The 23258-nt window shown below is 42.1% G+C and overlaps 43 non-coding genes across 43 annotated transcripts; all 43 read right to left on the bottom strand.

Moving 5' to 3' along the window:
- Window positions 1–366: 366 nt before the first annotated feature.
- Window positions 367–485, bottom strand: LOC140032207 (5S ribosomal RNA). Its single transcript, XR_011836132.1, has one exon. It is a non-coding gene; the product is annotated as a 5S ribosomal RNA (ribosomal RNA).
- Window positions 486–901: 416 nt separating this feature from the next.
- LOC140024695 (5S ribosomal RNA) lies at window positions 902–1020 on the bottom strand. The gene has a single exon (XR_011828671.1). It is a non-coding gene; the product is annotated as a 5S ribosomal RNA (ribosomal RNA).
- A 413-nt stretch (window positions 1021–1433) lies between these two features.
- Window positions 1434–1552, bottom strand: LOC140024994 (5S ribosomal RNA). The gene has a single exon (XR_011828971.1). It is a non-coding gene; the product is annotated as a 5S ribosomal RNA (ribosomal RNA).
- A 416-nt stretch (window positions 1553–1968) lies between these two features.
- Window positions 1969–2087, bottom strand: LOC140024444 (5S ribosomal RNA). Its single transcript, XR_011828417.1, has one exon. It is a non-coding gene; the product is annotated as a 5S ribosomal RNA (ribosomal RNA).
- A 416-nt stretch (window positions 2088–2503) lies between these two features.
- Window positions 2504–2622, bottom strand: LOC140032206 (5S ribosomal RNA). Its single transcript, XR_011836131.1, has one exon. It is a non-coding gene; the product is annotated as a 5S ribosomal RNA (ribosomal RNA).
- Window positions 2623–3038: 416 nt separating this feature from the next.
- LOC140024693 (5S ribosomal RNA) lies at window positions 3039–3157 on the bottom strand. Its single transcript, XR_011828669.1, has one exon. It is a non-coding gene; the product is annotated as a 5S ribosomal RNA (ribosomal RNA).
- Window positions 3158–3570: 413 nt separating this feature from the next.
- On the bottom strand, window positions 3571–3689 carry LOC140024992 (5S ribosomal RNA). The gene has a single exon (XR_011828969.1). It is a non-coding gene; the product is annotated as a 5S ribosomal RNA (ribosomal RNA).
- Window positions 3690–4105: 416 nt separating this feature from the next.
- On the bottom strand, window positions 4106–4224 carry LOC140021822 (5S ribosomal RNA). The gene has a single exon (XR_011825804.1). It is a non-coding gene; the product is annotated as a 5S ribosomal RNA (ribosomal RNA).
- Window positions 4225–4638: 414 nt separating this feature from the next.
- LOC140024250 (5S ribosomal RNA) lies at window positions 4639–4757 on the bottom strand. Its single transcript, XR_011828223.1, has one exon. It is a non-coding gene; the product is annotated as a 5S ribosomal RNA (ribosomal RNA).
- A 416-nt stretch (window positions 4758–5173) lies between these two features.
- Window positions 5174–5292, bottom strand: LOC140024462 (5S ribosomal RNA). The gene has a single exon (XR_011828436.1). It is a non-coding gene; the product is annotated as a 5S ribosomal RNA (ribosomal RNA).
- A 417-nt stretch (window positions 5293–5709) lies between these two features.
- LOC140024446 (5S ribosomal RNA) lies at window positions 5710–5828 on the bottom strand. The gene has a single exon (XR_011828420.1). It is a non-coding gene; the product is annotated as a 5S ribosomal RNA (ribosomal RNA).
- A 415-nt stretch (window positions 5829–6243) lies between these two features.
- Window positions 6244–6362, bottom strand: LOC140024318 (5S ribosomal RNA). Its single transcript, XR_011828291.1, has one exon. It is a non-coding gene; the product is annotated as a 5S ribosomal RNA (ribosomal RNA).
- A 416-nt stretch (window positions 6363–6778) lies between these two features.
- On the bottom strand, window positions 6779–6897 carry LOC140032323 (5S ribosomal RNA). Its single transcript, XR_011836249.1, has one exon. It is a non-coding gene; the product is annotated as a 5S ribosomal RNA (ribosomal RNA).
- A 416-nt stretch (window positions 6898–7313) lies between these two features.
- On the bottom strand, window positions 7314–7432 carry LOC140032314 (5S ribosomal RNA). The gene has a single exon (XR_011836240.1). It is a non-coding gene; the product is annotated as a 5S ribosomal RNA (ribosomal RNA).
- Window positions 7433–7848: 416 nt separating this feature from the next.
- LOC140024692 (5S ribosomal RNA) lies at window positions 7849–7967 on the bottom strand. The gene has a single exon (XR_011828668.1). It is a non-coding gene; the product is annotated as a 5S ribosomal RNA (ribosomal RNA).
- A 413-nt stretch (window positions 7968–8380) lies between these two features.
- On the bottom strand, window positions 8381–8499 carry LOC140024991 (5S ribosomal RNA). Its single transcript, XR_011828968.1, has one exon. It is a non-coding gene; the product is annotated as a 5S ribosomal RNA (ribosomal RNA).
- A 416-nt stretch (window positions 8500–8915) lies between these two features.
- LOC140024013 (5S ribosomal RNA) lies at window positions 8916–9034 on the bottom strand. The gene has a single exon (XR_011827980.1). It is a non-coding gene; the product is annotated as a 5S ribosomal RNA (ribosomal RNA).
- A 416-nt stretch (window positions 9035–9450) lies between these two features.
- On the bottom strand, window positions 9451–9569 carry LOC140024249 (5S ribosomal RNA). The gene has a single exon (XR_011828222.1). It is a non-coding gene; the product is annotated as a 5S ribosomal RNA (ribosomal RNA).
- Window positions 9570–9985: 416 nt separating this feature from the next.
- Window positions 9986–10104, bottom strand: LOC140023807 (5S ribosomal RNA). Its single transcript, XR_011827773.1, has one exon. It is a non-coding gene; the product is annotated as a 5S ribosomal RNA (ribosomal RNA).
- Window positions 10105–10520: 416 nt separating this feature from the next.
- On the bottom strand, window positions 10521–10639 carry LOC140023999 (5S ribosomal RNA). The gene has a single exon (XR_011827966.1). It is a non-coding gene; the product is annotated as a 5S ribosomal RNA (ribosomal RNA).
- A 415-nt stretch (window positions 10640–11054) lies between these two features.
- Window positions 11055–11173, bottom strand: LOC140024247 (5S ribosomal RNA). Its single transcript, XR_011828220.1, has one exon. It is a non-coding gene; the product is annotated as a 5S ribosomal RNA (ribosomal RNA).
- Window positions 11174–11589: 416 nt separating this feature from the next.
- Window positions 11590–11708, bottom strand: LOC140023074 (5S ribosomal RNA). The gene has a single exon (XR_011827047.1). It is a non-coding gene; the product is annotated as a 5S ribosomal RNA (ribosomal RNA).
- Window positions 11709–12124: 416 nt separating this feature from the next.
- On the bottom strand, window positions 12125–12243 carry LOC140023073 (5S ribosomal RNA). Its single transcript, XR_011827046.1, has one exon. It is a non-coding gene; the product is annotated as a 5S ribosomal RNA (ribosomal RNA).
- Window positions 12244–12659: 416 nt separating this feature from the next.
- On the bottom strand, window positions 12660–12778 carry LOC140023275 (5S ribosomal RNA). The gene has a single exon (XR_011827245.1). It is a non-coding gene; the product is annotated as a 5S ribosomal RNA (ribosomal RNA).
- A 414-nt stretch (window positions 12779–13192) lies between these two features.
- Window positions 13193–13311, bottom strand: LOC140024246 (5S ribosomal RNA). The gene has a single exon (XR_011828219.1). It is a non-coding gene; the product is annotated as a 5S ribosomal RNA (ribosomal RNA).
- Window positions 13312–13727: 416 nt separating this feature from the next.
- LOC140024461 (5S ribosomal RNA) lies at window positions 13728–13846 on the bottom strand. The gene has a single exon (XR_011828435.1). It is a non-coding gene; the product is annotated as a 5S ribosomal RNA (ribosomal RNA).
- A 417-nt stretch (window positions 13847–14263) lies between these two features.
- On the bottom strand, window positions 14264–14382 carry LOC140024445 (5S ribosomal RNA). Its single transcript, XR_011828419.1, has one exon. It is a non-coding gene; the product is annotated as a 5S ribosomal RNA (ribosomal RNA).
- A 415-nt stretch (window positions 14383–14797) lies between these two features.
- On the bottom strand, window positions 14798–14916 carry LOC140024317 (5S ribosomal RNA). The gene has a single exon (XR_011828290.1). It is a non-coding gene; the product is annotated as a 5S ribosomal RNA (ribosomal RNA).
- A 416-nt stretch (window positions 14917–15332) lies between these two features.
- On the bottom strand, window positions 15333–15451 carry LOC140032322 (5S ribosomal RNA). The gene has a single exon (XR_011836248.1). It is a non-coding gene; the product is annotated as a 5S ribosomal RNA (ribosomal RNA).
- Window positions 15452–15867: 416 nt separating this feature from the next.
- On the bottom strand, window positions 15868–15986 carry LOC140032313 (5S ribosomal RNA). The gene has a single exon (XR_011836239.1). It is a non-coding gene; the product is annotated as a 5S ribosomal RNA (ribosomal RNA).
- A 416-nt stretch (window positions 15987–16402) lies between these two features.
- LOC140023997 (5S ribosomal RNA) lies at window positions 16403–16521 on the bottom strand. The gene has a single exon (XR_011827964.1). It is a non-coding gene; the product is annotated as a 5S ribosomal RNA (ribosomal RNA).
- A 415-nt stretch (window positions 16522–16936) lies between these two features.
- LOC140024245 (5S ribosomal RNA) lies at window positions 16937–17055 on the bottom strand. The gene has a single exon (XR_011828218.1). It is a non-coding gene; the product is annotated as a 5S ribosomal RNA (ribosomal RNA).
- A 416-nt stretch (window positions 17056–17471) lies between these two features.
- LOC140023861 (5S ribosomal RNA) lies at window positions 17472–17590 on the bottom strand. The gene has a single exon (XR_011827826.1). It is a non-coding gene; the product is annotated as a 5S ribosomal RNA (ribosomal RNA).
- Window positions 17591–18006: 416 nt separating this feature from the next.
- Window positions 18007–18125, bottom strand: LOC140023533 (5S ribosomal RNA). The gene has a single exon (XR_011827502.1). It is a non-coding gene; the product is annotated as a 5S ribosomal RNA (ribosomal RNA).
- A 415-nt stretch (window positions 18126–18540) lies between these two features.
- Window positions 18541–18659, bottom strand: LOC140023072 (5S ribosomal RNA). The gene has a single exon (XR_011827045.1). It is a non-coding gene; the product is annotated as a 5S ribosomal RNA (ribosomal RNA).
- A 416-nt stretch (window positions 18660–19075) lies between these two features.
- On the bottom strand, window positions 19076–19194 carry LOC140021975 (5S ribosomal RNA). Its single transcript, XR_011825957.1, has one exon. It is a non-coding gene; the product is annotated as a 5S ribosomal RNA (ribosomal RNA).
- A 416-nt stretch (window positions 19195–19610) lies between these two features.
- Window positions 19611–19729, bottom strand: LOC140032205 (5S ribosomal RNA). The gene has a single exon (XR_011836130.1). It is a non-coding gene; the product is annotated as a 5S ribosomal RNA (ribosomal RNA).
- A 416-nt stretch (window positions 19730–20145) lies between these two features.
- On the bottom strand, window positions 20146–20264 carry LOC140024691 (5S ribosomal RNA). Its single transcript, XR_011828667.1, has one exon. It is a non-coding gene; the product is annotated as a 5S ribosomal RNA (ribosomal RNA).
- Window positions 20265–20678: 414 nt separating this feature from the next.
- On the bottom strand, window positions 20679–20797 carry LOC140025107 (5S ribosomal RNA). Its single transcript, XR_011829085.1, has one exon. It is a non-coding gene; the product is annotated as a 5S ribosomal RNA (ribosomal RNA).
- Window positions 20798–21213: 416 nt separating this feature from the next.
- Window positions 21214–21332, bottom strand: LOC140023584 (5S ribosomal RNA). The gene has a single exon (XR_011827553.1). It is a non-coding gene; the product is annotated as a 5S ribosomal RNA (ribosomal RNA).
- A 416-nt stretch (window positions 21333–21748) lies between these two features.
- On the bottom strand, window positions 21749–21867 carry LOC140025060 (5S ribosomal RNA). The gene has a single exon (XR_011829037.1). It is a non-coding gene; the product is annotated as a 5S ribosomal RNA (ribosomal RNA).
- Window positions 21868–22283: 416 nt separating this feature from the next.
- On the bottom strand, window positions 22284–22402 carry LOC140023531 (5S ribosomal RNA). The gene has a single exon (XR_011827500.1). It is a non-coding gene; the product is annotated as a 5S ribosomal RNA (ribosomal RNA).
- A 415-nt stretch (window positions 22403–22817) lies between these two features.
- LOC140023071 (5S ribosomal RNA) lies at window positions 22818–22936 on the bottom strand. The gene has a single exon (XR_011827044.1). It is a non-coding gene; the product is annotated as a 5S ribosomal RNA (ribosomal RNA).
- Between the last annotated feature and the right edge of the window lie 322 nt (window positions 22937–23258).

Genomic DNA, 23258 nt, shown 5'->3' with positions numbered 1-23258 from the left:
GTGTGGCTTTTCTAGACCGAAATTCATTTTAAGCGTCAATTCAAGCATTTTCCTATTATCCTTTTATTTATTTGCTTTCATATTTTTTTTTGTTATTGATTTGCCCCCTGTTTTTTTCCATCATCCCGCAACTCTAAATTATCATGAAATCAATCCTTCACGCTTGCGCTGATACATTTGCGCCGACAAATTTGAGCGACGATCCGGGCTTTGATCGAGCCGTACCGTTCCTGATTTGTCTCGCGCCTTCAGATCCGCCTTCATGCTTCGAGAAGAAGCAAAATATAAAGCAATCATTCCGAAGGACCTAAATTACTACAGGATAAAGAACGAATAGAAAATTTGAATTTCGAAACAAAAAAAAGAGGGGTGCAACAAGAGGAATTCCCAGGGGGTAACCCATCCTAGTACTACTCTCGCCCAAGCATGCTTAACTTCGGAGTTCTGATGGGATCCGGTGCATTAGTGCTGGTATGATCGCACCCGCCATGTTCCTTTCGCTTTATTCTTTTAAACTACCCCATCCTGCGAAGCAGTGTGGCTTTTCTAGACCGAAATTCATTTTAAGCGTCAATTCAAGCATTTTTCTTTTATTCTTTTATTTATTTGCTTTCATATTTTTTTTTGTTATTGATTTGCACCCTGTTTTTTTCCCTCATCGCGCAACAATAAATTGTCATGAAATCAATCCATCACGCTAGCGCTGATACATTTGCGCCGACAAATTTGAACGATGATCCGGGCTTTGATCGAGCCGTACCGTTCCTGAATTCTCTCGCGCCTTCAGATCCGCCTTCATGCTTCGAGAAGAAGCAAAATATAAAGCAATCGTTCCGAAGGACCTAAATTACTACAGGATAAAGAACGAATAGAAAATTTGAATTTCGAAACAAAAAAGAGAGGGGTGCAACAAGAGGAATTCCCAGGGGGTCACCCATCCTAATACTGCTCACGCCCAAGCACGCTTAAATTCGGAGTTCTGATGGGATACGGTGCATTAGTGCTGGTATGATCGCACCCACAACGTTCCTTTCGCTTTATTCTTTTAAACTACCCCGTCCAGCGAAGCAGTGTGGCTTTTCTAGACCGGAATTCATTTTAAGCGTCAATTGAAGCATTTTCCTCTTATCCTTTTATTTATTTACTTTATATTTTTTTGTTATTGATTTGCACCCTGTTTTTTTCCATCATCCCGCAACTCTAAATTATCATGAAATCAATCCTTCACGCTTGCGGTGATACATTTGCGCCGACAAATTTGAGCGACGATCCGGGCTTTGATCGAGCCGTACCGTTCCTGATTTGTCTCGCGCCTTCAGATCCTCCTTCACGCTTCGACAAGAAGCAAAATATTAAGCAATCGTTCCGACGGAGCTAAATTACTACAGGATAAAGAACGAATAGGAAATTTGGATTTCGAAACAAAAAAGAGAGGGGTGCAACACGAGGACTTCCCAGGGGGTCACCAATCCAAGTGCTACTCTCGCCCAAACACGCTTAATTTCGAAGTTCTGAAGGGATCCGGTGCATTAGTGCTGGTATGATCGCACCCGCCATATTCCTTTCGCTTTATTCTTTTAAACTACCCCGTCCTGCGAAGCAGTGTGGCTTTTCTAGACCGAAATTCATTTTAAGCGTCAATTCAAGCATTTTCCTATTATCCTTTTATTTATTTGCTTTCATATATTTTTTTGATATTGATTTGCCCCCTGTTTTTTTCCATCATCCCGCAACTCTAAATTATCATGAAATCAATCCTTCACGCTTGCGCTGATACATTTGCGCCGACAAATTTGAGCGACGATCCGGGCTTTGATCGAGCCGTACCGTTCCTGATTTGTCTCGCGCCTTCAGATCCTCCTTCACGCTTCGACAAGAAGCAAAATATTAAGCAATCGTTCCGACGGAGCTAAATTACAACAGGATAAAGAACGAATAGGAAATTTGGATTTCGAAACAAAAAAGAGAGGGGTGCAACACGAGGACTTCCTAGGGGGTCACCAATCCAAGTACTACTCTCGCCCAAACACGCTTAATTTCGAAGTTCTGAAGGGATCCGGTGCATTAGTGCTGGTATGATCGCACCCGCCATATTCCTTTCGCTTTATTCTTTTAAACTACCCCGTCCTGCGAAGCAGTGTTGCTTTTCTAGACCGAAATTCATTTTAAGCGTCAATTCAAGCATTTTCCTATTATCCTTTTATTTATTTGCTTTCATATTTTTTTTTGTTATTGATTTGCCCCCTGTTTTTTTCCATCATCCCGCAACTCTAAATTATCATGAAATCAATCCTTCACGCTTGCGCTGATACATTTGCGCCGACAAATTTGAGCGACGATCCGGGCTTTGATCGAGCCGTACCGTTCCTGATTTGTCTCGCGCCTTCAGATCCGCCTTCATGCTTCGAGAAGAAGCAAAATATAAAGCAATCATTCCGAAGGACCTAAATTACTACAGGATAAAGAACGAATAGAAAATTTGAATTTCGAAACAAAAAAAAGAGGGGTGCAACAAGAGGAATTCCCAGGGGGTAACCCATCCTAGTACTACTCTCGCCCAAGCATGCTTAACTTCGGAGTTCTGATGGGATCCGGTGCATTAGTGCTGGTATGATCGCACCCGCCATGTTCCTTTCGCTTTATTCTTTTAAACTACCCCATCCTGCGAAGCAGTGTGGCTTTTCTAGACCGAAATTCATTTTAAGCGTCAATTCAAGCATTTTTCTCTTATCCTTTTATTTATTTGCTTTCATATTTTTTTTTGTTATTGATTTGCACCCTGTTTTTTTCCCTCATCGCGCAACAATAAATTGTCATGAAATCAATCCATCACGCTAGCGCTGATACATTTGCGCCGACAAATTTGAACGATGATCCGGGCTTTGATCGAGCCGTACCGTTCCTGAATTCTCTCGCGCCTTCAGATCCGCCTTCATGCTTCGAGAAGAAGCAAAATATAAAGCAATCGTTCCGAAGGACCTAAATTACTACAGGATAAAGAACGAATAGAAAATTTGAATTTCGAAACAAAAAAGAGAGGGGTGCAACAAGAGGAATTCCCAGGGGGTCACCCATCCTAATACTGCTCACGCCCAAGCACGCTTAAATTCGGAGTTCTGATGGGATACGGTGCATTAGTGCTGGTATGATCGCACCCACAACGTTCCTTTCGCTTTATTCTTTTAAACTACCCCGTCCAGCGAAGCAGTGTGGCTTTTCTAGACCGGAATTCATTTTAAGCGTCAATTGAAGCATTTTCCTCTTATCCTTTTATTTATTTACTTTATATTTTTTTGTTATTGATTTGCACCCTGTTTTTTTCCATCATCCCGCAACTCTAAATTATCATGAAATCAATCCTTCACGCTTGCGCTGATACATTTGCGCCGACAAATTTGAGCGACGATCCGGGCTTTGATCGAGCCGTACCGTTCCTGATTTGTCTCGCGCCTTCAGATCCTCCTTCACGCTTCGACAAGAAGCAAAATATTAAGCAATCGTTCCGACGGAGCTAAATTACTACAGGATAAAGAACGAATAGGAAATTTGGATTTCGAAACAAAAAAGAGAGGGGTGCAACACGAGGACTTCCCAGGGGGTCACCAATCCAAGTGCTACTCTCGCCCAAACACGCTTAATTTCGAAGTTCTGAAGGGATCCGGTGCATTAGTGCTGGTATGATCGCACCCGCCATATTCCTTTCGCTTTATTCTTTTAAACTACCCCGTCCTGCGAAGCAGTGTGGCTTTTCTAGACCGAAATTCATTTTAAGCGTCAATTCAAGCATTTTCCTATTATCCTTTTATTTATTTGCTTTCATATTTTTTTTTGATATTGATTTGCCCCCTGTTTTTTTCCATCATCCCGCAACTCTAAATTATCATGAAATCAATCCTTCACGCTTGCGATGATACATTTGCGCCGACAAATTTGAGCGACGATCCGGGCTTTGATCGAGCCGTACCGTTCCTGATTTGTCTCGCGCCTTCAGATCCTCCTTCACGCTTCGACAAGAAGCAAAATATTAAGCAATCGTTCCGACGGAGCTAAATTACTACAGGATAAAGAACGAATAGGAAATTTGGATTTCGAAACAAAAAAGAGAGGGGTGCAACACGAGGACTTCCCAGGGGGTCACCCATCCTAATACTGCTTACGCCCAAGCACGCTTAACTTCGGAGTTCTGATGGGATACGGTGCATTAGTGCTGGTATGATCGCACCCACAACGTTCCTTTCGCTTTATTCTTTTAAAGTACCCTGTCCTGCGAAGCAGTGTGGCTTTTCTAGACCGGAATTCATTTTAAGCGTCAATTGAAGCATTTTCCTCTTATCCTTTTATTTATTTACTTTATATATTTTTTGTTATTGATTTGCACCCTATTTTTTTCCATCATCCCGCAACTCTAAATTATCATGAAATCAATCCTTCACGCTTGCGGTGATACATTTGCGCCGACAAATTTGAGCGACGATCCGGGCATTGATCGAGCCGTACCGTTCCTGATTTGTCTCGCGCCTTCAGATCCTCCTTCACGCGTCGACAAGAAGCAAAATATTAAGCAATCGTTCCGACGGAGCTAAATTACTACAGGATAAAGAACGAATAGGAAATTTGGATTTCGAAACAAAAAAGAGAGGGGTGCAACACGAGGACTTCCCAGGGGGTCACCAATCCAAGTATTACTCTCGCCCAAACACGCTTAATTTCGAAGTTCTGATGGGATCCGGTGCATTAGTGCTGGTATGATCGCACCCGCCATATTCCTTTCGCTTTATTCTTTTAAACTACCCCGTCCTGCGAAGCAGTTTGGCTTTTCTAGACCGAAATTCATTTTAAGCGTCAATTCAAGCATTTTCCTATTATCCTTTTATTTATTTGCTTTCATATTTTTTTTTGTCATTGATTTGCCCCCTGTTTTTTTCCATCATCCCGCAACTCTAAATTATCATGAAATCAATCCTTCACGCTTGCGCTGATACATTTGCGCCGACAAATTTGAGCGACGATCCGGGATTTGATCGAGCCGTACCGTTCCTGATTTGTCTCGCGCCTTCAGATCCGCCTTCATGCTTCGAGAAGAAGCAAAATATAAAGCAATCGTTCCGAAGGACCTAAATTACTACAGGATAAAGAACGAATAGAAAATTTGAATTTCGAAAGAAAAAAGAGAGGGGTGCAACAAGAGGAATTCCCAGGGGGTCACCCATCCTAGTACTACTCTCGCCCAAGCATGCTGAACTTCGGAGTTCTGATGTGATCCGGTGCATTAGTGCTGGTATGATCGTACCCGCCATGTTCCTTTCGCTTTATTCTTTTAAACTACCCCGTCCTGCGAAGCAGTGTGGCTTTTCTAGACCGAAATTCATTTTAAGCGTCAATTCAAGCATTTTTTTCTTATCCTTTTGTTTATTTGCTTTCATATTTTTTTTTTGTTATTGATTTGCACCCTGTTTTTTTCCCTCATCGCGCAACAATAAATTGTCATCAAATCAATCCATCACGCTAGCGCTGATACATTTGCGCCGACAAATTTGAGCGATGATCCGGGCTTTGATCGAGCCGTACCGTTCCTGATTTCTCTCGCGCCTTCAGATCCGCCTTCATGCTTCGAGAAGAAGCAAAATATAAAGCAATCGTTCCGAAGGACCTAAATTACTACAGGATAAAGAACGAATAGAAAATTTGAATTTCGAAACAAAAAAGAGAGGGGTGCAACAAGAGGAATTCCCAGGGGGTCACCCATCCTAATACTGCTCACGCCTAAGCACGCTTAACTTCGGAGTTCTGATGGGATACGGTGCATTAGTGCTGGTATGATCGCACCCACAACGTTCCTTTCGCTTTATTCTTTTAAACTACCCCGTCCAGCGAAGCAGTGTGGCTTTTCTAGACCGGAATTCATTTTAAGCGTCAATTGAAGCATTTTCCTCTTATTCTTTTATTTATTTACTTTATATTTTTTTTTGTTATTGATTTGCACCCTGTTTTTTTCCATCATCCCGCAACTCTAAATTATCATGAAATCAATCCTTCACGCTTGCGCTGATACATTTGCGCCGACAAATTTGAGCGACGATCCGGGCTTTGATCGAGCCGTACCGTTCCTGATTTGTCTCGCGCCTTCAGATCCTCCTTCACGCTTCGAAAAGAAGCAAAATATTAAGCAATCGTTCCAACGGAGCTAAATTACTACAGGATAAAGAACGAATAAGAAATTTGGATTTCGAAACAAAAAAGAGAGGGGTGCAACACGAGGACTTCCCAGGGGGTCACCAATCCAAGTACTACTCTCGCCCAAACACGCTTAATTTCGAAGTTCTGATGGGATCCGGTTCATTAGTGCTGGTATGATAGCACCCGCCATATTCCTTTCGCTTTATTCTTTTAAACTACCCCGTCCTGCGAAGCAGTGTGGCTTTTCTAGACCGAAATTCATTTTAAGCGTCAATTCAAGCATTTTCCTATTATCCTTTTATTTATTTGCTTTCTTATTTTTTTTTGTTATTGATTTGCCCCCTATTTTTTTCCATCATCCCGCAACTCTAAATTATCATGAAATCAATCCTTCACGCTTGCGCTGATACATTTGCGCCGACAAATTTGAGCGACGATTCGGGCTTTGATCGAGCCGTACCGTTCCTGATTTGTCTCGCGCCTTCAGATCTGCCTTCATGCTTCGAGAAGAAGAAAAATATAAAGCAATCGTTCCGAAGGACCTAAATTACTACAGGATAAAGAACGAATAGAAAATTTGAATTTCGAAACAAAAAAGAGAGGGGTGCAACAAGAGGAATTCCCAGGGGGTCACCCATCCTAGTACTACTCTCGCCCAAGCATGCTTAACTTCGAAGTTCTGATGGGATCCGGTGCATTAGTGCTGGTATGATCGCACCCGCCATGTTCCTTTCGCATTATTCTTTTAAACTACCCCGTCCTGCGAAGCAGTGTGGCTTTTCTAGACCGAAATTCATTTTAAGCGTCAATTCAAGCATTTTCCTATTATCCTTTTATTTATTTGCTTTCATATTTTTTTTTGTTATTGATTTGCCCCCTGTTTTTTTCCGTCATCCCGCAACTCTAAATTATCATGAAATCAATCCTTCACGTTTGCGCTGATACATTTGCGCCGACAAATTTGAGCGACGATCCGGGCTTTGATCGAGCCGTACCATTCCTGATTTGTCTCGCGCCTTCAGATCCGCCTTCATGCTTCGAGAAGAAGCAAAATATAAAGCAATCATTCCGAAGGACCTAAATTACTACAGGATAAAGAACGAATAGAAAATTTGAATTTCGAAACAAAAAAAAGAGGGGTGCAACAAGAGGAATTCCCAGGGGGTAACCCATCGTAGTACTACTCTCGCCCAAGCATGCTTAACTTCGGAGTTCTGATGGGATCCGGTGCATTAGTGCTGGTATGATCGCACCCGCCATGTTCCTTTCGCTTTATTCTTTTAAACTACCCCGTCCTGCGAAGCAGTGTGGCTTTTCTAGACCGAAATTCATTTTAAGCGTCAATTCAAGCATTTTTCTCTTATCCTTTTATTTATTTGCTTTCATATTTTTTTTTGTTATTGATTTGCACCCTGTTTTTTTCCCTCATCGCGCAACAATAAATTGTCATGAAATCAATCCATCACGCTAGCGCTGATACATTTGCGCCGACAAATTTGAGCGATGATCCGGGCTTTGATCGAGCCGTACCGTTCCTGAATTCTCTCGCGCCTTCAGATCCGCCTTCATGCTTCGAGAAGAAGCAAAATATAAAGCAATCGTTCCGAAGGACCTAAATTACTACAGGATAAAGAACGAATAGAAAATTTGAATTTCGAAACAAAAAAGAGAGGGGTGCAACAAGAGGAATTCCCAGGGGGTCACCCATCCTAATACTGCTCACGCCCAAGCACGCTTAAATTCGGAGTTCTGATGGGATACGGTGCATTAGTGCTGGTATGATCGCACCCACAACGTTCCTTTCGCTTTATTCTTTTAAACTACCCCGTCTAGCGAAGCAGTGTGGCTTTTCTAGACCGGAATTCATTTTAAGCGTCAATTGAAGCATTTTCCTCTTATCCTTTTATTTATTTAATTTATATTTTTTTGTTATTGATTTGCACCCTGTTTTTTTCCATCATCCCGCAACTCTAAATTATCATGAAATCAATCCTTCACGCTTGCGGTGATACATTTGCGCCGACAAATTTGAGCGACGATCCGGGCTTTGATCGAGCCGTACCGTTCCTGATTTGTCTCGCGCCTTCAGATCCTCCTTCACGCTTCGACAAGAAGCAAAATATTAAGCAATCGTTCCGACGGAGCTAAATTACTACAGGATAAAGAACGAATAGGAAATTTGGATTTCGAAACAAAAAAGAGAGGGGTGCAACACGAGGACTTCCCAGGGGGTCACCAATCCAAGTGCTACTCTCGCCCAAACACGCTTAATTTCGAAGTTCTGAAGGGATCCGGTGCATTAGTGCTGGTATGATCGCACCCGCCATATTCCTTTCGCTTTATTCTTTTAAACTACCCCGTCCTGCGAAGCAGTGTGGCTTTTCTAGACCGAAATTCATTTTAAGCGTCAATTCAAGCATTTTCCTATTATCCTTTTATTTATTTGCTTTCATATTTTTTTTTGATATTGATTTGCCCCCTGTTTTTTTCCATCATCCCGCAACTCTAAATTATCATGAAATCAATCCTTCACGCTTGCGCTGATACATTTGCGCCGACAAATTTGAGCGACGATCCGGGCTTTGATCGAGCCGTACCGTTCCTGATTTGTCTCGCGCCTTCAGATCCTCCTTCACGCTTCGACAAGAAGCAAAATATTAAGCAATCGTTCCGACGGAGCTAAATTACTACAGGATAAAGAACGAATAGGAAATTTGGATTTCGAAACAAAAAAGAGAGGGGTGCAACACGAGGACTTCCCAGGGGGTCACCAATCCAAGTACTACTCTCGCCCAAACACGCTTAATTTTGAAGTTCTGATGGGATCCGGTGCATTAGTGCTGGTATGATCGCACCCGCCATATTCCTTTCGCTTTATTCTTTTAAACTACCCCGTCCTGCGAAGCAGTGTAGCTTTTCTAGACCGAAATTCATTTTAAGCGTCAATTCAAGCATTTTCCTATTATCCTTTTATTTATTTGCTTTCATATTTTTTTTTGTTATTGATTTGCCCCCTGTTTTTTTCCATCATCCCGCAACTCTAAATTATCATGAAATCAATCCTTCACGCTTGCGGTGATACATTTGCGCCGACAAATTTGAGCGACGATCCGGGCTTTGATCGAGCCGTACCGTTCCTGATTTGTCTCGCGCCTTCAGATCCTCCTTCACGCTTCGACAAGAAGCAAAATATTAAGCAATCGTTCCGACGGAGCTAAATTACTACAGGATAAAGAACGAATAGGAAATTTGGATTTCGAAACAAAAAAGAGAGGGGTGCAACACGAGGACTTCCCAGGGGGTCACCAATCCAAGTATTACTCTCGCCCAAACACGCTTAATTTCGAAGTTCTGATGGGATCCGGTGCATTAGTGCTGGTATGATCGCACCCGCCATATTCCTTTCGCTTTATTCTTTTAAACTACCCCGTCTTGCGAAGCAGTGTGGCTTTTCTAGACCGAAATTCATTTTAAGCGTCAATTCAAGCATTTTCCTATTATCCTTTTATTTATTTGCTTTCATATTTTTTTTTGTCATTGATTTGCCCCCTGTTTTTTTCCATCATCCCGCAACTCTAAATTATCATGAAATCAATCCTTCACGCTTGCGCTGATACATTTGCGCCGACAAATTTGAGCGACGATCCGGGCTTTGATCGAGCCGTACAGTTCCTGATTTGTCTCGCGCCTTCAGACCCGCCTTCATGCTTCGAGAAGAAGCAAAATATAAAGCAATCGTTCCGAAGGACCTAAATTACTACAGGATAAAGAACGAATAGAAAATTTGAATTTCGAAACAAAAAAGAGAGGGGTGCAACAAGAGGAATTCCCAGGGGGTCACCCATCCTAGTACTACTCTCGCCCAAGCATGCTTAACTTCGGAGTTCTGATGTGATCCGGTGCATTAGTGCTGGTATGATCATACCCGCCATGTTCCTTTCGCTTTATTCTTTTAAACTACCCCGTCCTGCGAAGCAGTGTGGCTTTTCTAGATCGAAATTCATTTTAAGCGTCAATTCAAGCATTTTTTTCTTATCCTTTTGATTATTTGCTTTCATATTTTTTTTTGTTATTGATTTGCACCCTGTTTTTTTCCCTCATCGCGCAACAATAAATTGTCATCAAATCAATCCATCACGCTAGCGCTGATACATTTGCGCCGACAAATTTGAGCGATGATCCGGGCTTTGATCGAGCCGTACCGTTCCTGATTTCTCTCGCGCCTTCAGATCCGCCTTTATGCTTCGAGAAGAAGCAAAATATAAAGCAATCGTTCCGAAGGACCTAAATTACTACAGGATAAAGAACGAATAGAAAATTTTAATTTCGAAACAAAAAAGAGAGGGGTGCAACAAGAGGAATTCCCAGGGGGTCACCCATCCTAATACTGCTCACGCCCAAGCACGCTTAACTTCGGAGTTCTTATGGGATACGGTGCATTAGTGCTGGTATGATCGCACCCACAACGTTCCTTTCGCTTTATTCTTTTAAACTACCCCGTCCAGCGAAGCAGTGTGGCTTTTCTAGACCGGAATTCATTTTAAGCGTCAATTGAAGCATTTTCCTCTTATTCTTTTATTTATTTACTTTATATTTTTTTTTGTTATTGATTTGCACCCTGTTTTTTTCCATCATCCCGCAACTCTAAATTATCATGAAATCAATCCTTCACGCTTGCGGTGATACATTTGCGCCGACAAATTTGAGCGACGATCCGGGCTTTGATCGAGCCGTACCGTTCCTGATTTGTCTCGCGCCTTCAGATCCTCCTTCACGCTTCGACAAGAAGCAAAATATTAAGCAATCGTTCCGACGGAGCTAAATTACTACAGGATAAAGAACGAATAGGAAATTTGGATTTCGAAACAAAAAAGAGAGGGGTGCAACACGAGGACTTCCCAGGGGGTCACCAATCCAAGTATTACTCTCGCCCAAACACGCTTAATTTCGAAGTTCTGATGGGATCCGGTGCATTAGTGCTGGTATGATCGCACCCGCCATATTCCTTTCGCTTTATTCTTTTAAACTACCCCGTCCTGCGAAGCAGTGTGGCTTTTCTAGACCGAAATTCATTTTAAGCGTCAATTCAAGCATTTTCCTATTATCCTTTTATTTATTTGCTTTCATATTTTTTTTTGTCATTGATTTACCCCCTGTTTTTTTCCATCATCCCGCAACTCTAAATTATCATGAAATCAATCCTTCACGCTTGCGCTGATACATTTGCGCCGACAAATTTGAGCGACGATCCGGGCTTTGATCGAGCCGTACCGTTCCTGATTTGTCTCGCGCCTTCAGATCCTCCTTCACGCTTCGACAAGAAGCAAAATATTAAGCAATCGTTCCGACGGAGCTAAATTACTACAGGATAAAGAACGAATAGGAAATTTGGATTTCGAAACAAAAAAGAGAGGGGTGCAACACGAGGACTTCCCAGGGGGTCACCAATCCAAGTACTACTCTCGCCCAAACACGCTTAATTTCGAAGTTCTGATGGGATCCGGTGCATTAGTGCTGGTATGATCGCACCCGCCATATTCCTTTCGCTTTATTCTTTTAAACTACCCCGTCCTGCGAAGCAGTGTAGCTTTTCTAGACCGAAATTCATTTTAAGCGTCAATTCAAGCATTTTCCTATTATCCTTTTATTTATTTGCTTTCATATTTTTTTTTGTTATTGATTTGCCCCCTGTTTTTTTCCATCATCCCGCAACTCTAAATTATCATGAAATCAATCCTTCACGCTTGCGGTGATACATTTGCGCCGACAAATTTGAGCGACGATCCGGGCTTTGATCGAGCCGTACCGTTCCTGATTTGTCTCGCGCCTTCAGATCCTCCTTCACGCTTCGACAAGAAGCAAAATATTAAGCAATCGTTCCGACGGAGCTAAATTACTACAGGATAAAGAACGAATAGGAAATTTGGATTTCGAAACAAAAAAGAGAGGGGTGCAACACGAGGACTTCCCAGGGGGTCACCAATCCAAGTACTACTCTCGCCCAAACACGCTTAATTTCGAAGTTCTGATGGGATCCGGTGCATTAGTGCTGGTATGATCGCACCCGCCATATTCCTTTCGCTTTATTCTTTTAAACTACCCCGTCCTGCGAAGCAGTGTAGCTTTTCTAGACCGAAATTCATTTTAAGCGTCAATTCAAGCATTTTCCCATTATCCTTTTATTTATTTGCTTTCATATTTTTTTTTGTTATTGATTTGCCCCCTGTTTTTTTCCATCATCCCGCAACTCTAAATTATCATGAAATCAATCCTTCACGCTTGCGGTGATACATTTGCGCCGACAAATTTGAGCGACGATCCGGGCTTTGATCGAGCCGTACCGTTCCTGATTTGTCTCGCGCCTTCAGATCCTCCTTCACGCTTCGACAAGAAGCAAAATATTAAGCAATCGTTCCGACGGAGCTAAATTACTACAGGATAAAGAACGAATAGGAAATTTGGATTTCGAAACAAAAAAGAGAGGGGTGCAACACAAGGACTTCCCAGGGGGTCACCCATCCTAATACTGCTTACGCCCAAGCACGCTTAACTTCGGAGTTCTGATGGGATACGGTGCATTAGTGCTGGTATGATCGCACCCACAACGTTCCTTTCGCTTTATTGTTTTAAACTACCCTGTCCTGCGAAGCAGTGTGGCTTTTCTAGACCGGAATTCATTTTAAGCGTCAATTGAAGCATTTTCCTCTTATCCTTTTATTTATTTACTTTATATATTTTTTGTTATTGATTTGCACCCTATTTTTTTCCATCATCCCGCAACTCTAAATTATCATGAAATCAATCCTTCACGCTTACGGTGATACATTTGCGCCGACAAATTTGAGCGACGATCCGGGCATTGATCGAGCCGTACCGTTCCTGATTTGTCTCGCGCCTTCAGATCCTCCTTCACGCGTCGACAAGAAGCAAAATATTAAGCAATCGTTCCGACGGAGCTAAATTACTACAGGATAAAGAACGAATAGGAAATTTTGATTTCGAAACAAAAAAGAGAGGGGTGCAACACGAGGACTTCCCAGGGGGTCACCAATCCAAGTATTACTCTCGCCCAAACACGCTTAATTTCGAAGTTCTGATGGGATCCGGTGCATTAGTGCTGGTATGATCGCACCCGCCATATTCCTTTCGCTTTATTCTTTTAAACTACCCCGTCCTGCGAAGCAGTTTGGCTTTTCTAGACCGAAATTCATTTTAAGCGTCAATTCAAGCATTTTCCTATTATCCTTTTATTTATTTGCTTTCATATTTTTTTTTGTCATTGATTTGCCCCCTGTTTTTTTCCATCATCCCGCAACTCTAAATTATCATGAAATCAATCCTTCACGCTTGCGCTGATACATTTGCGCCGACAAATTTGAGCGACGATCCGGGATTTGATCGAGCCGTACCGTTCCTGATTTGTCTCGCGCCTTCAGATCCGCCTTCATGCTTCGAGAAGAAGCAAAATATAAAGCAATCGTTCCGAAGGACCTAAATTACTACAGGATAAAGAACGAATAGAAAATTTGAATTTCGAAAGAAAAAAGAGAGGGGTGCAACAAGAGGAATTCCCAGGGGGTCACCCATCCTAGTACTACTCTCGCCCAAGCATGCTGAACTTCGGAGTTCTGATGTGATCCGGTGCATTAGTGCTGGTATGATCGTACCCGCCATGTTCCTTTCGCTTTATTCTTTTAAACTACCCCGTCCTGCGAAGCAGTGTGGCTTTTCTAGACCGAAATTCATTTTAAGCGTCAATTCAAGCATTTTTTTCTTATCCTTTTGTTTATTTGCTTTCATATTTTTTTTTTGTTATTGATTTGCACCCTGTTTTTTTCCCTCATCGCGCAACAATAAATTGTCATCAAATCAATTCATCACGCTAGCGCTGATACATTTGCGCCGACAAATTTGAGCGATGATCCGGGCTTTGATCGAGCCGTACCGTTCCTGATTTCTCTCGCGCCTTCAGATCCGCCTTCATGCTTCGAGAAGAAGCAAAATATAAAGCAATCGTTCCGAAGGAACTAAATTACTATAGGATAAAGAACGAATAGAAAATTTGAATTTCGAAACAAAAAAGAGAGGGGTGCAACAAGAGGAATTCCCAGGGGGTCACCCATCCTAATACTGCTCACGCCTAAGCACGCTTAACTTCGGAGTTCTGATGGGATACGGTGCATTAGTGCTGGTATGATCGCACCCACAACGTTCCTTTCGCTTTATTCTTTTAAACTACCCCGTCCAGCGAAGCAGTGTGGCTTTTCTAGACCGGAATTCATTTTAAGCGTCAATTGAAGCATTTTCCTCTTATTCTTTTATTTATTTACTTTATATTTTTTTTTGTTATTGATTTGCACCCTGTTTTTTTCCATCATCCCGCAACTCTAAATTATCATGAAATCAATCTTTCACGCTTGCGCTGATACATTTGCGCCGACAAATTTGAGCGACGATCCGGGCTTTGATCGAGCCGTACCGTTCCTGATTTGTCTCGCGCCTTCAGATCCTCCTTCACGCTTCGAAAAGAAGCAAAATATTAAGCAATCGTTCCAACGGAGCTAAATTACTACAGGATAAAGAACGAATAGGAAATTTGGATTTCGAAACAAAAAAGAGAGGGGTGCAACACGAGGACTTCCCAGGGGGTCACCAATCCAAGTACTACTCTCGCCCAAACACGCTTAATTTCGAAGTTCTGATGGGATCCGGTTCATTAGTGCTGGTATGATAGCACCCGCCATATTCCTTTCGCTTTATTCTTTTAAACTACCCCGTCCTGCGAAGCAGTGTGGCTTTTCTAGACCGAAATTCATTTTAAGCGTCAATTCAAGCATTTTCCTATTATCCTTTTATTTATTTGCTTTCTTATTTTTTTTTGTTATTGATTTGCCCCCTATTTTTTTCCATCATCCCGCAACTCTAAATTATCATGAAATCAATCCTTCACGCTTGCGCTGATACATTTGCGCCGACAAATTTGAGCGACGATTCGGGCTTTGATCGAGCCGTACCGTTCCTGATTTGTCTCGCGCCTTCAGATCTGCCTTCATGCTTCGAGAAGAAGCAAAATATAAAGCAATCGTTCCGAAGGACCTAAATTACTACAGGATAAAGAACGAATAGAAAATTTGAATTTCGAAACAAAAAAGAGAGGGGTGCAACAAGAGGAATTCCCAGGGGGTCACCCATCCTAGTACTACTCTCGCCCAAGCATGCTTAACTTCGAAGTTCTGATGGGATCCGGTGCATTAGTGCTGGTATGATCGCACCCGCCATGTTCCTTTCGCATTATTCTTTTAAACTACCCCGTCCTGCGAAGCAGTGTGGCTTTTCTAGACCGAAATTCATTTTAAGCGTCAATTCAAGCATTTTCCTATTATCCTTTTATTTATTTGCTTTCATATTTTTTTTTGTTATTGATTTGCCCCCTGTTTTTTTCCATCATCCCGCAACTCTAAATTATCATGAAATCAATCCTTCACGCTTGCGCTGATACATTTGCGCCGACAAATTTGAGCGACGATCCGGGCTTTGATCGAGCCGTACCATTCCTGATTTGTCTCGCGCCTTCAGATCCGCCTTCATGCTTCGAGAAGAAGCAAAATATAAAGCAATCATTCCGAAGGACCTAAATTACTACAGGATAAAGAACGAATAGAAAATTTGAATTTCGAAACAAAAAAAAGAGGGGTGCAACAAGAGGAATTCCCAGGGGGTAACCCATCGTAGTACTACTCTCGCCCAAGCATGCTTAACTTCGGAGTTCTGATGGGATCCGGTGCATTAGTGCTGGTATGATCGCACCCGCCATGTTCCTTTCGCTTTATTCTTTTAAACTACCCCGTCCTGCGAAGCAGTGTGGCTTTTCTAGACCGAAATTCATTTTAAGCGTCAATTCAAGCATTTTTCTCTTATCCTTTTATTTATTTGCTTTCATATTTTTTTTTGTTATTGATTTGCACCCTGTTTTTTTCCCTCATCGCGCAACAATAAATTGTCATCAAATCAATCCATCACGCTAGCGCTGATACATTTGCGCCGACAAATTTGAGCGATGATCCGGGCTTTGATCGAGCCGTACCGTTCCTGATTTCTCTCGCGCCTTCAGATCCGCCTTTATGCTTCGAGAAGAAGCAAAATATAAAGCAATCGTTCCGAAGGACCTAAATTACTACAGGATAAAGAACGAATAGAAAATTTTAATTTCGAAACAAAAAAGAGAGGGGTGCAACAAGAGGAATTCCCAGGGGGTCACCCATCCTAATACTGCTCACGCCCAAGCACGCTTAACTTCGGAGTTCTTATGGGATACGGTGCATTAGTGCTGGTATGATCGCACCCACAACGTTCCTTTCGCTTTATTCTTTTAAACTACCCCGTCCAGCGAAGCAGTGTGGCTTTTCTAGACCGGAATTCATTTTAAGCGTCAATTGAAGCATTTTCCTCTTATTCTTTTATTTATTTACTTTATATTTTTTTTTGTTATTGATTTGCACCCTGTTTTTTTCCATCATCCCGCAACTCTAAATTATCATGAAATCAATCCTTCACGCTTGCGGTGATACATTTGCGCCGACAAATTTGAGCGACGATCCGGGCTTTGATCGAGACGTACCGTTCCTGATTTGTCTCGCGCCTTCAGATCCTCCTTCACGCTTCGACAAGAAGCAAAATATTAAGCAATCGTTCCGACGGAGCTAAATTACTACAGGATAAAGAACGAATAGGAAATTTGGATTTCGAAACAAAAAAGAGAGGGGTGCAACACGAGGACTTCCCAGGGGGTCACCAATCCAAGTATTACTCTCGCCCAAACACGCTTAATTTCGAAGTTCTGATGGGATCCGGTGCATTAGTGCTGGTATGATCGCACCCGCCATATTCCTTTCGCTTTATTCTTTTAAACTACCCCGTCCTGCGAAGCAGTGTGGCTTTTCTAGACCGAAATTCATTTTAAGCGTCAATTCAAGCATTTTCCTATTATCCTTTTATTTATTTGCTTTCATATTTTTTTTTGTCATTGATTTACCCCCTGTTTTTTTCCATCATCCCGCAACTCTAAATTATCATGAAATCAATCCTTCACGCTTGCGCTGATACATTTGCGCCGACAAATTTGAGCGACGATCCGGGCTTTGATCGAGCCGTACCGTTCCTGATTTGTCTCGCGCCTTCAGATCCGCCTTCATGCTTCGAGAAGAAGCAAAATATAAAGCAATCGTTCCGAAGGACCTAAATTACTACAGGATAAAGAACGAATAGAAAATTTGAATTTCGAAAGAAAAAAGAGAGGGGTGCAACAAGAGGAATTCCCAGGGGGTCACCCATCCTAGTACTACTCTCGCCCAAGCATGCTTAACTTCGGAGTTCTGATGTGATCCGGTGCATTAGTGCGGGTATGATCGTACCCGCCATGTTCCTTTCGCTTTATTCTTTTAAACTACCCCGTCCTGCGAAGCAGTGTGGCTTTTCTAGACCGAAATTCATTTTAAGCGTCAATTCAAGCATTTTTTTCTTATCCTTTTGTTTATTTGCTTTCATATTTTTTTTTGTTATTGATTTGCACCCTGTTTTTTTCCCTCATCGCGCAACAATAAATTGTCATCAAATCAATCCATCACGCTAGCGCAAATACATTTGCGCCGACAAATTTGAGCGATGATCCGGGCTTTGATCGAGCCGTACCGTTCCTGATTTCTCTCGCGCCTTCAGATCCGCCTTCATGGTTCGAGAAGAAGCAAAATATAAAGCAATCGTTCCGAAGGACCTAAATTACTACAGGATAAAGAACGAATAGAAAATTTGAATATCGAAACAAAAAAGAGAGGGGTGCAACAAGAGGAATTCCCAGGGGGTCACCCATCCTAATACTGCTCACGCCCAAGCACGCTTAACTTCGGAGTTCTGATGGGATACGGTGCATTAGTGCTGGTATGATCGCACCCACAACGTTCCTTTCGCTTTATTCTTTTAAACTACCCCGTCCAGCGAAGCAGTGTGGCTTTTCTAGACCGGAATTCATTTTAAGCGTCAATTGAAGCATTTTTCTCTTATTCTTTTATTTATTTACTTTATATTTTTTTTTGTTATTGATTTGCACCCTGTTTTTTTCCATCATCCCGCAACTCTAAATTATCATGAAATCAATCCTTCACGCTTGCGGTGATACATTTGCGCCGACAAATTTGAGCGACGATCCGGGCTTTGATCGAGCCGTACCGTTCCTGATTTGTCTCGCGCCTTCAGATCCTCCTTCACGCTTCGACAAGAAGCAAAATATTAAGCAATCGTTCCGACGGAGCTAAATTACTACAGGATAAAGAACGAATAGGAAATTTGGATTTCGAAACAAAAAAGAGAGGGGTGCAACACGAGGACTTCCCAGGGGGTCACCAATCCAAGTACTACTCTCGCCCAAACACGCTTAATTTCGAAGTTCTGATGGGATCCGGTGCATTAGTGCTGGTATGATCGCACCCGCCATATTCCTTTCGCTTTATTCTTTTAAACTACCCCGTCCTGCGAAGCAGTGTGGCTTTTCTAGACCGAAATTCATTTTAAGCGTCAATTCAAGCATTTTCCTATTATCCTTTTATTTATTTGCTTTCATATTTTTTTTTGTTATTGATTTGCCCCCTGTTTTTTTCCATCATCCCGCAACTCTAAATTATCATGAAATCAATCCTTCACGCTTGCGCTGATACATTTGACCCGACAAATTTGAGCGACGATTCGGGCTTTGATCGAGCCGTACCGTTCCTGATTTGTCTCGCGCCTTCAGATCCGCCTTCATGCTTCGAGAAGAAGCAAAATATAAAGCAATCGTTCCGAAGGACCTAAATTACTACAGGATAAAGAACGAATAGAAAATTTGAATTTCGAAACAAAAAAGAGAGGGGTGCAACAAGAGAAATTCCCAGGGGGTCACCCATCCTAGTACTACTCTCGCCCAAGCATGCTTAACTTCGAAGTTCTAATGTGATCCGGTGCATTAGTGCTGGTATGATCGCACCCGCCATGTTCCTTTCGCATTATTCTTTTAAACTACCCCGTCCTGCGAAGCAGTGTGGCTTTTCTATACCGAAATTCATTTTAAGCGTCAATTCAAGCATTTTCCTATTATCCTTTTATTTATTTGCTTTCGTATTTTTTTTTGTTATTGATTTGCCCCCTGTTTTTTTCCATCATCCCGCAACTCTAAATTATCATGAAATCAATCCTTCATGCTTGCGCTGATACATTTGCGCCGACAAATTTGAGCGACGATCCGGGCTTTGATCGAGCCGTACCGTTCCTGATTTGTCTCGCGCCTTCAGATCCGCCTTCATGCTTCGAGAAGAAGCAAAATATAAAGCAATCGTTCCGAAGGACCTAAATTACTACAGGATAAAGAACGAATAGAAAATTTGAATTTCGAAACCAAAAAAAGAGGGGTGCAACAAGAGGAATTCCCAGGGGGTAACCCATCCTAGTACTACTCTCGCCCAAGCATGCTTAACTTCGGAGTTCTGATGGGATCCGGTGCATTAGTGCTGGTATGATCGCACCCGCCATGTTCCTTTCGCTTTATTCTTTTAAACTACCCCGTCCTGCGAAGCAGTGTGGCTTTTCTAGACCGAAATTCATTTTAAGCGTCAATTCAAGCATTTTTCTCTTATCCTGTTATTTATTTGATTTCATATTTTTTTTTGTTTTTGATTTGCACCCTGTTTTTTTCCCTCATCGCGCAACAATAAATTGTCATGAAATCAATCCATCACGCTAGCGCTGATACATTTGCGCCGACAAATTTGAGCGATGATCCGGGCTTTGATCGAGCCGTACCGTTCCTGAATTCTCTCGCGCCTTCAGATCCGCCTTCATGCTTCGAGAAGAAGCAAAATATAAAGCAATCGTTCCGAAGGACCTAAATTACTACAGGATAAAGAACGAATAGAAAATTTGAATTTCGAAACAAAAAAGAGAGGGGTGCAACAAGAGGAATTCCCAGGGGGTCACCCATCCTAATACTGCTCACGCCCAAGCACGCTTAAATTCGGAGTTCTGATGGGATACGGTGCATTAGTGCTGGTATGATCGCACCCACAACGTTCCTTTCGCTTTATTCTTTTAAACTACCCCGTCCAGCGAAGCAGTGTGGCTTTTCTAGACCGGAATTCATTTTAAGCGTCAATTGAAGCATTTTCCTCTTATTCTTTTATTTATTTACTTTATATTTTTTTTGTTATTGATTTGCACCCTGTTTTTTTCCATCATCCCGCAACTCTAAATTATCATGAAATTAATCCTTCACGCTTGCGGTGATACATTTGCGCCGACAAATTTGAGCGACGATCCGGGCTTTGATCGAGCCGTACCGTTCCTGATTTGTCTCGCGCCTTCAGATCCTCCTTCACGCTTCGACAAGAAGCAAAATATTAAGCAATCGTTCCGACGGAGCTAAATTACTACAGGATAAAGAACGAATAGGAAATTTGGATTTCGAAACAAAAAAGAGAGGGGTGCAACACGAGGACTTCCCAGGGGGTCACCAATCCAAGTTCTACTCTCGCCCAAACACGCTTAATTTCGAAGTTCTGATGGGATCCGGTGCATTAGTGCTGGTACGATCACACCCGCCATAATCATTTCGCTTTATTGTTTTAAACTACCCCGTCCTGCGAAGCAGTGTGGCTTTTCTAGACCGAAATTCATTTTAAGCGTCAATTCAAGCATTTTCCTATTATCCTTTTATTTATTTGCTTTCATAATTTTTTTTGTTATTGATTTGCCCCCTGTTTTTTTCCATCATCCCGCAACTCTAAATTATCATGAAATCAATCCTTCACGCTTGCGCTGATACATTTGCGCCGACAAATTTGAGCAACGATCCGGGCTTTGATCGAGCCGTACCGTTCCTGATTTGTCTCGCGCCTTCAGATCTGCCTTCATGCTTCGAGAAGAAGCAAAATATAAAGCAATCGTTCCGAAGGACCTAAATTACTACAGGATAAAGAACGAATAGAAAATTTGAATTTCGAAACAAAAAAGAGAGGGGTGCAACAAGAGGAATTCCCAGGGGGTCACCCATCCTAGTACTACTCTCGCCCAAGCATGCATAACTTCGGAATTCTGATGGGATCCGGTGCATTAGTGCTGGTATGATCGCACCCGCCATGTTCCTTTCGCTTTATTCTTTTAAACTACCCCGTCCTGCGAAGCAGTGTGGCTTTTCTAGACCGAAATTCATTTTAAGCGTCAATTCAAGCATTTTCCTATTATCCTTTTATTTATTTGCTTTCAAATTTTTTTTTGTTATTGATTTGCCCCCTGTTTTTTTCCATCATCCCGCAACTCTAAATTATCATGAAATCAATCCTTCACGCTTGCGTTGATACATTTGCGCCGACAAATTTGAGCGACGATCCGGGCTTTGATCGAGCCGTACCGTTCCTGATTTGTCTCGCGCCTTCAGATCCTCCTTCACGCTTCGACAAGAAGCAAAATATTAAGCAATCGTTCCGACGGAGCTAAATTACTACAGGATAAAGAACGAATAGGAAATTTGGATTTCGAAACAAAAAAGAGAGGGGTGCAACACGAGGACTTCCCAGGGGGTCACCAATCCAAGTATTACACTCGCCCAAACACGCTTAATTTCGAAGTTCTGATGGGATCCGGTGCATTAGTGCTGGTACGATCACACCCGCCATAATCATTTCGCTTTATTGTTTTAAACTACCCCGTCCTGCGAAGCAGTGTGGCTTTTCTAGACCGAAATTCATTTTAAGCGTCAATTCAAGCATTTTTTTCTTATCCTTTTGTTTATTTGCTTTCATATTTTTTTTTGTTATTGATTTGCACCCTGTTTTTTTCCCTCATCGCGCAACAATAAATTGTCATCAAATCAATCCATCACGCTAGCGCAAATACATTTGCGCCGACAAATTTGAGCGATGATCCGGGCTTTGATCGAGCCGTACCGTTCCTGATTTCTCTCGCGCCTTCAGATCCGCCTTCATGGTTCGAGAAGAAGCAAAATATAAAGCAATCGTTCCGAAGGACCTAAATTACTACAGGATAAAGAACGAATAGAAAATTTGAATTTCGAAACAAAAAAGAGAGGGGTGCAACAAGAGGAATTCCCAGGGGGTCACCCATCCTAATACTGCTCACGCCCAAGCACGCTTAACTTCGGAGTTCTGATGGGATACGGTGCATTAGTGCTGGTATGATCGCACCCACAACGTTCCTTTCACTTTATTCTTTTAAACTACCCCGTCCAGCGAAGCAGTGTGGCTTTTCTAGACCGGAATTCATTTTAAGCGTCAATTGAAGCATTTTCCTCTTATTCTTTTATTTATTTACTTTATATTTTTTTTTGTTATTGATTTGCACCCTGTTTTTTTCCATCATCCCGCAACTCTAAATTATCATGAAATCAATCCTTCACGCTTGCGGTGATACATTTGCGCCGACAAATTTGAGCGACGATCCGGGCTTTGATCGAGCCGTACCGTTCCTGATTTGTCTCGCGCCTTCAGATCCTCCTTCACGCTTCGACAAGAAGCAAAATATTAAGCAATCGTTCCGACGGAGCTAAATTACTACAGGATAAAGAACGAATAGGAAATTTGGATTTCGAAACAAAAAAGAGAGGGGTGCAACACGAGGACTTCCCAGGGGGTCACCAATCCAAGTACTACTCTCGCCCAAACACGCTTAATTTCGAAGTTCTGATGGGATCCGGTGCATTAGTGCTGGTATGATCGCACCCGCCATATTCCTTTCGCTTTATTCTTTTAAACTACCCCGTCCTGCGAAGCAGTGTGGCTTTTCTAGACCGAAATTCATTTTAAGCGTCAATTCAAGCATTTTCCTATTATCCTTTTATTTATTTGCTTTCATATTTTTTTTTGTTATTGATTTGCCCCCTGTTTTTTTCCATCATCCCGCAACTCTAAATTATCATGAAATCAATCCTTCACGCTTGCGCTGATACATTTGACCCGACAAATTTGAGCGACGATTCGGGCTTTGATCGAGCCGTACCGTTCCTGATTTGTCTCGCGCCTTCAGATCCGCCTTCATGCTTCGAG

The sequence above is a fragment of the Coffea arabica genome, chromosome 11e, assembly GCF_036785885.1.
Source record: "Coffea arabica cultivar ET-39 chromosome 11e, Coffea Arabica ET-39 HiFi, whole genome shotgun sequence".
Classification (NCBI taxonomy): Eukaryota; Viridiplantae; Streptophyta; class Magnoliopsida; order Gentianales; family Rubiaceae; genus Coffea; species Coffea arabica.
Note: the sequence above shows the minus strand (reverse complement) of the source record. Positions and strands in the feature narration are given on the sequence as shown.